General features: G+C 48.3%; 1 non-coding gene across 1 annotated transcript; it reads left to right on the top strand.

The window, feature by feature from the left end:
- The first annotated feature begins 7,302 nt into the window (after positions 1-7,302).
- Trnat-ugu (transfer RNA threonine (anticodon UGU)) lies at positions 7,303-7,377 on the top strand. The gene has a single exon. It is a non-coding gene; the product is annotated as a tRNA-Thr (tRNA).
- Positions 7,378-8,543: the final 1,166 nt, after the last annotated feature.

The following is an 8,543-nucleotide window of genomic DNA, read 5'->3' as shown; positions in this document are numbered from 1 at the left end:
AGACTTAGTGAAACGTAATTCATTCACAACAGAAGCGGCTTGCAAAAATTTTGGGGTTCGACCGATTTTTAAGAATTCCTAGTCACTCTGGAGCCTTTGTCTAATTCGACTAACATAAGTGACTAAGAAGATTCAAATAAGGTCGGAAGTTCCGTCGAAGGATTCTTGAGTAGGCGCGGGAACGTTACGGTATGCTCAAAATACATACTCCAGTAATAGACGTCACAAGATGTCGTTGTACATCACGAAGACAGTACTGTAGAAATTTCAAGAGCATACGTGCCGAAGAGAGATGGGCAACATATCCTCACGAAATGCTAACGACTGGGAAATCAGAACAATTGCAGTCGTTACGATGGTTTGTTTACAGGAGACCTTCCCAGGATCACGTGCGAATACAAGAGGGAGGACAGGAGTGCTGAAGCACTCTTTGTCACACACCGTAAAGCGGTTTGCGGAGCATATCTGTTGAAGCAGAGTGATGCATGATTCACAGAAGACTCCCACGCCAAAATACTAAGGAAATACCTGTAAAAACTTTGAAAGTGGTTTTGGTGTTGCTCGGATTCACGCTGTATCTTACTCTGATTAGGACAGGCAGCATTCAGCAGTAGCAGCTTTTGAAGTTGTTGCCTACAATATCAGAATTCAGCGTGGACGTCTTATGATGGTTGAATATGGATTGGTCACTTACCTCCATTGTTTATCGTCACAAGTCTGCTTCTATTCAACAGTTAACCTTCTTTCAAACTCTTATTTAACTTCTACTTGCAAAGATCGGCTGCAAACTTTTTAATCACTGTATTCCTCTCAAAGAACTCCGACACACACCCGGATAGCTTGAGCTCTCGAAGCAGACAATTGCTAAGCAACGATAGAGTCGCGTCGCGCGATTTTTTCATTGTTGTGAGCCTGCCCTGGGACCGATGCTAAGCAGCAAATATTGGTAATGACTAGCGCCCGCATTATTGGGTTTTTGTAAAACAGATTTTAGCGTTTTTGGAGTCCTTCAATGTAAGGTGTAATGAACTCCAATATTAAAATAGAAACCGTCATTATACTTTTGACGGATCCATTCTAGTTCTTTATGGCAAATGAGCGACTAATTATTCCCTATGTCGAAACTCGGAAAAATTCACAAGTAGTTGAGATACTTACCGGTGCTACAACTATCTTCTCTTTTGAGAATATAGTAATGGGACGCGTTTTACGGAAAAAATCCTGTCATATGTCACTCACACAAAAACACAGACTTCCAATGCGTACCTGAGTATGACCACAGTCCGTGGCCTAACGCTACAGTCATTATACATTTTGGAACTGCAGTACACAATGGACCTCACTTCTAAGCCTTCTAATATGAAACTTTTTCTACTGTCTCTCAGAAAGTTTTTGCAGGCTGAGAAAGTTTTTCCATTGACGTCACTAGTCTCGTCGACCGAAAGCCAAATGCAGTATTTACAAATTTCTGTTTTAATACCAGCAAGAGCCTTTTCATACATGTGTCACAAATAATTTTTGTAGTGTCGGCTTTTCTGGTATATTGCAAGGGGGTCTTAAAATATTGTGTTCGTTAGAACGTCCCACGGCGGATTAGATGACACTAAATCCTCACACAAGTCTAGATGAAAGCTGTCCACTTTAATATTTGCCATAGAAGACTTTGATGGTTCAGTCTGTGTTTGCTCTACTTACCATTGGAGCGCGTCATGTGAGCTGTGGAAACTTCGTGCTGAAGAAAATGTGTCTTTTTAGGACGGATTACCTAAACAAACGATTACCAAGAAGATGACAGTAACTAAAAAAATAAGATCGTAATCATATAAAATGTCAACTTAAGCTCAATCACATATACATGACGGTAGTATCTGTTCCCGACACATACCGTGGATGACCATGCAGCTTTGCTAGAAATGAAATGATAATTAAATAGACACCCTAGCTGCAAACAGGCGTTGATATGTGCCCCGACCGGGACTCGAACCCAGGATCTCCTGCTTACATGGCAGACGCTCTATCCTTTTTTTTTTTTAGTAGGTCAGGGGGCAGAGTGGGCAGGGGTCGTACTTGGAGGCCTGGCCACGGTGTCCCCGTCTCCTGACAGGATAAGGGAGAGGCAGCAGGAAGGAAACAGGGATATTGTATTTTTTTGTTTTTTTTGTTTTTATAGTAACAATAATATTTTATTTATTCATTTAATTTAACGTCCCAAAAGAAAAATCATATATAAAAAAGAAGGGAAATAAATATAGGGCCGAAGTGACATCCTCGTCACTTCACTGGGAGTAAATCCTATCCCTCGAAACTACGTAAACCTGGGACTCCCCACCGCTTCGGGGGGTTATGAAACATGCTGCCTAGAAAGTTCGCAAAATGCGTTTTATATTTAGAGTGGCGTCTGATGATTTCGTGTTGTTCTAGTAGATAATGCCAATAGTCCATGACCGATATCAAGGTCCGCGAGAGCACGTAGTGCGATGCGTGTCCTCCAATCCATCGGATTGCCGATGTTTTTTGTGAGGGGAAAAAGACATGGTCAGGGAAAAATAAAGCGTCCGTCGTGATCTTTGATTCGTCGGTGTGTCGGAGGAGGGCCATGATGCGTTGCGTCAGCCGCCAAACATCCTTTGCCTCACCGCACTGCAGAGAGTGTTCGTCGGTGTCCTGCATGCCACATCTAAGGCAGAGCGGGGAATCCACCATGCGAATGTCGTACAATCGTTGGCGGTTGACTGTCTTTCGGTTGATTAATGTATACCATGACGATCGCGCTGCTGTGGTGAGGAGTGGTGTGTGGACAGCTCGCCAAATCTGTCGCCAGTTTCGTGTTGGGTATTTAAGTTCGACAACATTGCTGCCATGATGACGCCGCAAGTATCGATATATCTCACGGGTAGTGGGGATTCTGGTAGAAGGTATCTGGAACTGAACATAACTAAAATCAACAAAAAATCGCGCGACGTGAGAAAACGAGGGCGAGATGGTGCCTACTGCTACCGGTGGTTCAAAGGACGTGGGAAGAAGCACATCCAGGATGGCCGACGTGATGGCGCTGGTTCCAAGTTCGTAGCGTCGCTCGCAGGTATAGAGCTAGAGCCTTGTTCCGCACATCCGTGAGGTTAAGTCCTCCAGAATGGTGTGGGAGAGTTAAAGTCTCGTATTTGATCTTAAACAACATTCCTTTGCTGACATAGTATCCAAAGGCCGCCATTAATCTGTCAGCGATACCATGTGGCATTGGCAGTACCTGTGCCAAGTGCGGCAGTCGCGAGGCCAGGTGAACATTAGTGTAGTCCACCCTTGGAGCAGGTCGTGCGTTCGGAGTGAATTGTTGCGTATGTGCAGTCGGACGTTCTGGAGGAGACGTCGATAGCTCGCCGCCGCTGATTGCCGTAGCGATCGGGTGAACAAGACACCTAAGCATCGCAAGATGTCCACCGTCGTAAACGGACTTCGCAGAGCGTCCAGCCCTCGAACGATGTGCATGATCTTGGTTTTATTCGTGTTGACCCTGCTTCCCGCAGCTACCCCGTACGTAGTAAGAAGGGTAACCACCTGACTGACTTCGTTCTCCGACCGGACGAGTATCATCAAGTCGTCGGCATATGCACGACACGTGAAGGATCTCGCACGGAGTCGGACGCCTGTTAGAGTCCGTCTAAGAGTCTGCATCAATGGTTCGAGTGCTACTGTAAACAGTATCATCGACAAGGGACATCCTTGCCTAACTGAGCTGCGAACAGGAATCGTTCCTACCTCCCTGCCATTGACTCTCACCGTCGAAGAAGCGCCGCGAAGGAGGCGCATGAGGACTGTAATAAAATCCTGTGGTAGCGCCATGCGTCTTATGGTCGAGTCAAGGAAATCATGGTTGATCCTGTCAAAGGCACGATCAAAATCCACCGATACGAACGCCGCTCGCATGCGACAAGCTTCCGTCAGGGAAATTACGTCACGGTATTCGCCGAGGATAGAATGTATGTTGCTCCGAACCCCTAGACAAGCCTGGTCTGGTGGTATTGTCTTGGAGATTACAATCTTGAGCCTTGCCGCCAACATTCGCGCAAAGATCTTATAGTCAGTATTGAGCATCGTGAGCGGTCTAAATTGATGGGCGCTGTCACTCGCTGTCGATTTCGGTATTGGCATAAGCAGTCCCGCCATGAACTGCGACGGAACGTCCGTGTCAGGGCTCAATAACTCGTTATACATCAATACCAACTGGGACATCATTAAATCTGCAAATGCGCGGTAAAATTCGAGTGTCAACCCATCTGGCCCAGGGGATTTATACACCGCACCCTTCGCGAGTGCGCCCCGGATGTCATCTTCCGTTAGGGGTTCCAATAGCGCCTCTGCATCCGGACCATCCACCTCCGTTTGCATCTGTCGCAAAATTTCTTCTTCTGTCCGATTGTCCGTCGGCGTCCCAGTGAAAAGGAGGCGGTAATGCTCCAGAAACTCAGCAGCAATGGCCTGTTGTGACGTTAAGGGCCGACCATCGTCATCATGGAGGACTGTGATTAGGGATCGGCGATTACGCGCATGTCCCTTGGACACATGATGCATGCCAGTACGTTCTCTATCGACGTTGTCCAAGCACCGAGCACGGATCGAAAGTCCCTCCAGTCGACGTCTCGTGATCGATAAAATGCAGGCCTGAATGCGATGAACTTCCGCTTGACGTTCGGGCGATGGGGCCCTGGAGGACAGGTCGCGGAGCACCATGTAGTAATAGTCAAGTGTATCTCGGAGCCATTTCGCTTTTTCCTTGCCATACGTTATGAGAGCTCTTCGTATCGCCGGTTTCGCACACTGCAGCCACCACGAAAGAACCGTACGGTGCAGCGGCAGACGGCGAGTGCAAGTCTGCCATGATTCTTCGATCCGCTGGCGACATTCGAGATCCACCAATAAGGAGGAATTAAGTTTCCAGGAACTACGACTCCGCCAGACCCGCTGCCGTGGGAGGGTTAACGTGCATAAATACGCAAGGTGATCCGTAAAAGCTGTGGGCCAACGTTCAGCAGCCAACACGTGATCTCTTAATCCGTCAGAAACATAAATCCGATCCAGCCTGCTCGCCGAGTGGCTAGTAAAATACGTGTAGCCCTCTCGCTGCCCATGGATCTTTTCCCACGTGTCCATAAGGGCCATGTCCCGGCAGATCGTGTTCAATGCGTGGCAGGAGCTGAAATTAGGAGTTTGATCCTTCGGTGTGAGTACACAGTTAAAATCCCCCCCCTACCAAGATGTGGTCATACCTCCCATGGAATAGGGGGGCAATCTCCTCCGAGTAGAATCGTGCACGCGCCTGTCGATTGTCAGATCCGGAGGGTGCATAGATGTTGACGATACGAATGCCGTTCACGGTCATAGCCAAACCCCGAGCCGAAGGAAGGTAATCGAGGTCACACATCGGATTCCCTTCCCGGGCTAGTATCGCTGTGCCACGTCCTCCATCTGGAGTCGGCGCTAGATAAGTGTTGTATCCATGCACGTCGGGAAAAGCAGCATTGAAGGTTTCCTGCATCAGCAGAATAGCAACGTCTGTGGCGTAAATCATGTCCCGGAGAAGTTGCATCTTTGCAAGCGAACGTGCGGTGTTAATGTTCACTGTGCCCACCTTATATGCTTGGTTCGGTGTCGTTGTCATGCTCGTGTCATGTCATTGAGAACTCCAAGGGCTTTAGTCCACTATTCGTGCTCAGAGGGGTGCCCGCCAACGGGCTGCCCTCCTTCGTTGTCGTTCCGTGGTGTGCATCCTGTAGGTGAGTGGTCATCATTTGGGGGTGGCAATTCCTGTAGGTCTTCGACTGGTTCCGCCCAGTCGCAGTGGTCATCCATCCGATAAACGTCCTCTGATGTATTTCGACGTGGCTGCCGGGACATTGGTGTCCCTGACTCCTTCGTCGGCAGCGCTGGGTCAGTCGGTGTCAATGAAGAGGGACCATCTGAAGGGCAGGACATCCGGTCACCATCGGACGGAATCCTGTCAGCGTCCTCTAAAGGCACGTGTTCTGTGTCAGACAGTTCTTCGGCTAGGCTACCTTCCGTGTCCCCTAGGCTAGGGGGGGACCTGTCACCCGAACTATGGCGACGCTTTTTGGGACGCTTCGGCGATCGCTGTTTGCGTGCCCTGCCCTCTGCTGCCTCACTGTGTTCGTCGGTCGTTCGTTGGTCCGTTGCGGGCGCCACCGTCTGGACCTCCACTTCCAAGTCGCGTGCTACATGTGAGTTTTCGGAAGGTTCCTCCCTCAACTGTCGTGACATGGGTGTAGGGACATTCTCCGAGTCACCTCCATGCTCCCGTAACTCGGTCTGCTCTTGCATAAACACGTCCTTGTCACGCTCCGAACTTGGCGGGCCACCGACACGTACGTCATCGGCAGTTGCGTGGGAACTTCTCGCTGTGACGCGTCTCCATGTGGCAGTTGCACGACGCGGCGTTGTATGCACTCCGAGCGGATATGTCCTTCTCCACCACAGCCAGAACAGGTGCGTGGCTGGCCATCGTAGATCACAATAGCTCGACATCCGCCAATGTATAAATAAGACGGGATATGTTTAGTGAGTACGATCCGCACCTGTCGCACGCCGTTTAGCACAGGATAGGTATTAAAACTAGCCCAGCGTTCAGGCGTATGACTAAGTACCGTTCCATATGGTCGCAGCGATTCAGTAACCATCGATTCTGGCACCTCAAACGGCAATTCAAAGATCCGAATGACCCTCACACCCAATCCTGAAGGAGCTACTGTTACATCGCTGATATGGCCATCAGAGTGTCGAAATTTAAATCCTCTTTGAGTAGCGGAGAGAGTTCTTTCACACGCAGCTTCATCGGTCATCTTTACGTACATTGTACTGCTTACAATGGACAGGTGTATTCCAATTATGTCTGCAGCAGGTAAACGAACTTCGTCCCTCAAAAAACGCTCTATTTCGAAAGCTTTTGGTCTAGCATATTCGTTGTCGAACGTAAATTGGAGCGTAGTCTTTCGAAAATTGTGTGCCATGGCGATCGAGTCAGACAACAACACGCGCGAGTACCGGCGGTGTAAACACTTCCTCGTTCACGCGCGCCCGCGGCCGGGACAGCAGGTCCGTGCCGCGCCGCTGCCTAAAGCAGACTGGGGGACTTATCTCTTGCACGCTCCCCGTGAGATCCACATTCCCAACATGTCCACACCACTACACTTATAGTGCGCCTAATAGATGTTTGCCCATCATACTCATTACTCGTGGCAGATTAATCTACCAAGTCCCGTACGAGTTCGGGCATAGCGTGTGCGTTCAATAGCCCTCGGTGGCTCAGATGGATAGAGCGTCTGCCATGTAAGCAGGAGATCCCGGGTTCGAGTCCCGGTCGGGGCACACATTTTCAACATGTCCCCAGTGAAGTATATCAACGCCTGTTTGCAGCTAGGGTGTCTATGTAATTATCATTTCAATCACATATGCCTATCAGTTATCTAGTTTTATAAAGGACGATCAGAAAGTTTCTGCTCAAAGGCCGTACAGTCCAGAATCGGTACGCCGATCAGGCAAAATTGCTGTGGACATTCAGGATATCATTCCAGCGACGCATCAGGTTGAAGACAACTGTTAGTTAAAACAACAAGTCCTGCTGATTGACGAAATCCGTAACTACCTGATACACATCTTCCGACAGGTATCGCTGATCTGTCAAGGTCTTATTTTAAGAGAGCGATGGCGTGATAATGCAATGGGATGAGATCAGGACTATAGGCCGGGTGTTCGACTGCATCCAACTTAAGTTGGAGTAACTTATGCATTACGACAATTTCGATGTGGGGACGTGCGATATCATGAAGCAGCAGCTCCCTTTGTAGCAGTTTTCAGGTACGTTTCGCGTAACATATACGGCATAATTCCTGACGCGTTGCGCAGCACCGTTTTCCAGTGAAAGAGACACCACGCTCCTTAAAATCAATAAGCAATAGCCACTGGTAAGCAAATAACAGGTTAAAGAGTTTGCTGACTCTTGAACTTCTTGGGACGAAGGGACGACGAATGACAACAATGTATTGTCAATGCTTTCGATTCCAATTCTCAGTGGTGGCACCACATTTTGCCGCCTGAAACAATTCAGTCTCGTCAGGTGCTTCAGGCAAACAGTCATCCGGCTACGAGGTCTTTCGCGACGTATTTCTTGAGTAAAAATCTCTCGATGTACATGCCGCGTCAATTGAGGATAAAACTCCAAGCTTTAGACCACTACCTCCATGGTCGTCGTCAGGGCTAAAACTGACTGTCGTGAACTATTTTATTTTATTTTATTTATTTATTTTTTCTTTATTGAATTTCAGCGGTGGCTGAACATAGCCTGCTTAACAAGCATAAGATTTTTTTTGAAGAAACCAGAGTAATAGCCCACGCATCGAATTACTGGGACTCTGTGATCCGGGAAGCAGTCGAAATTAGACTTAGCGATAATAACTTTAATAGAGACAACGGCTATGCACTTAGCAACACGTGGAAGAGTGCACTGGATAAAGAAAAATCGCAGAGAAAAACTT

This window comes from Schistocerca nitens, chromosome 7 (assembly GCF_023898315.1).
Source record: "Schistocerca nitens isolate TAMUIC-IGC-003100 chromosome 7, iqSchNite1.1, whole genome shotgun sequence".
Classification (NCBI taxonomy): Eukaryota; Metazoa; Arthropoda; class Insecta; order Orthoptera; family Acrididae; genus Schistocerca; species Schistocerca nitens.
The sequence above is the reverse complement of the archived record's forward strand: the minus strand, read 5'-3'. Positions and strand labels throughout refer to the sequence as shown.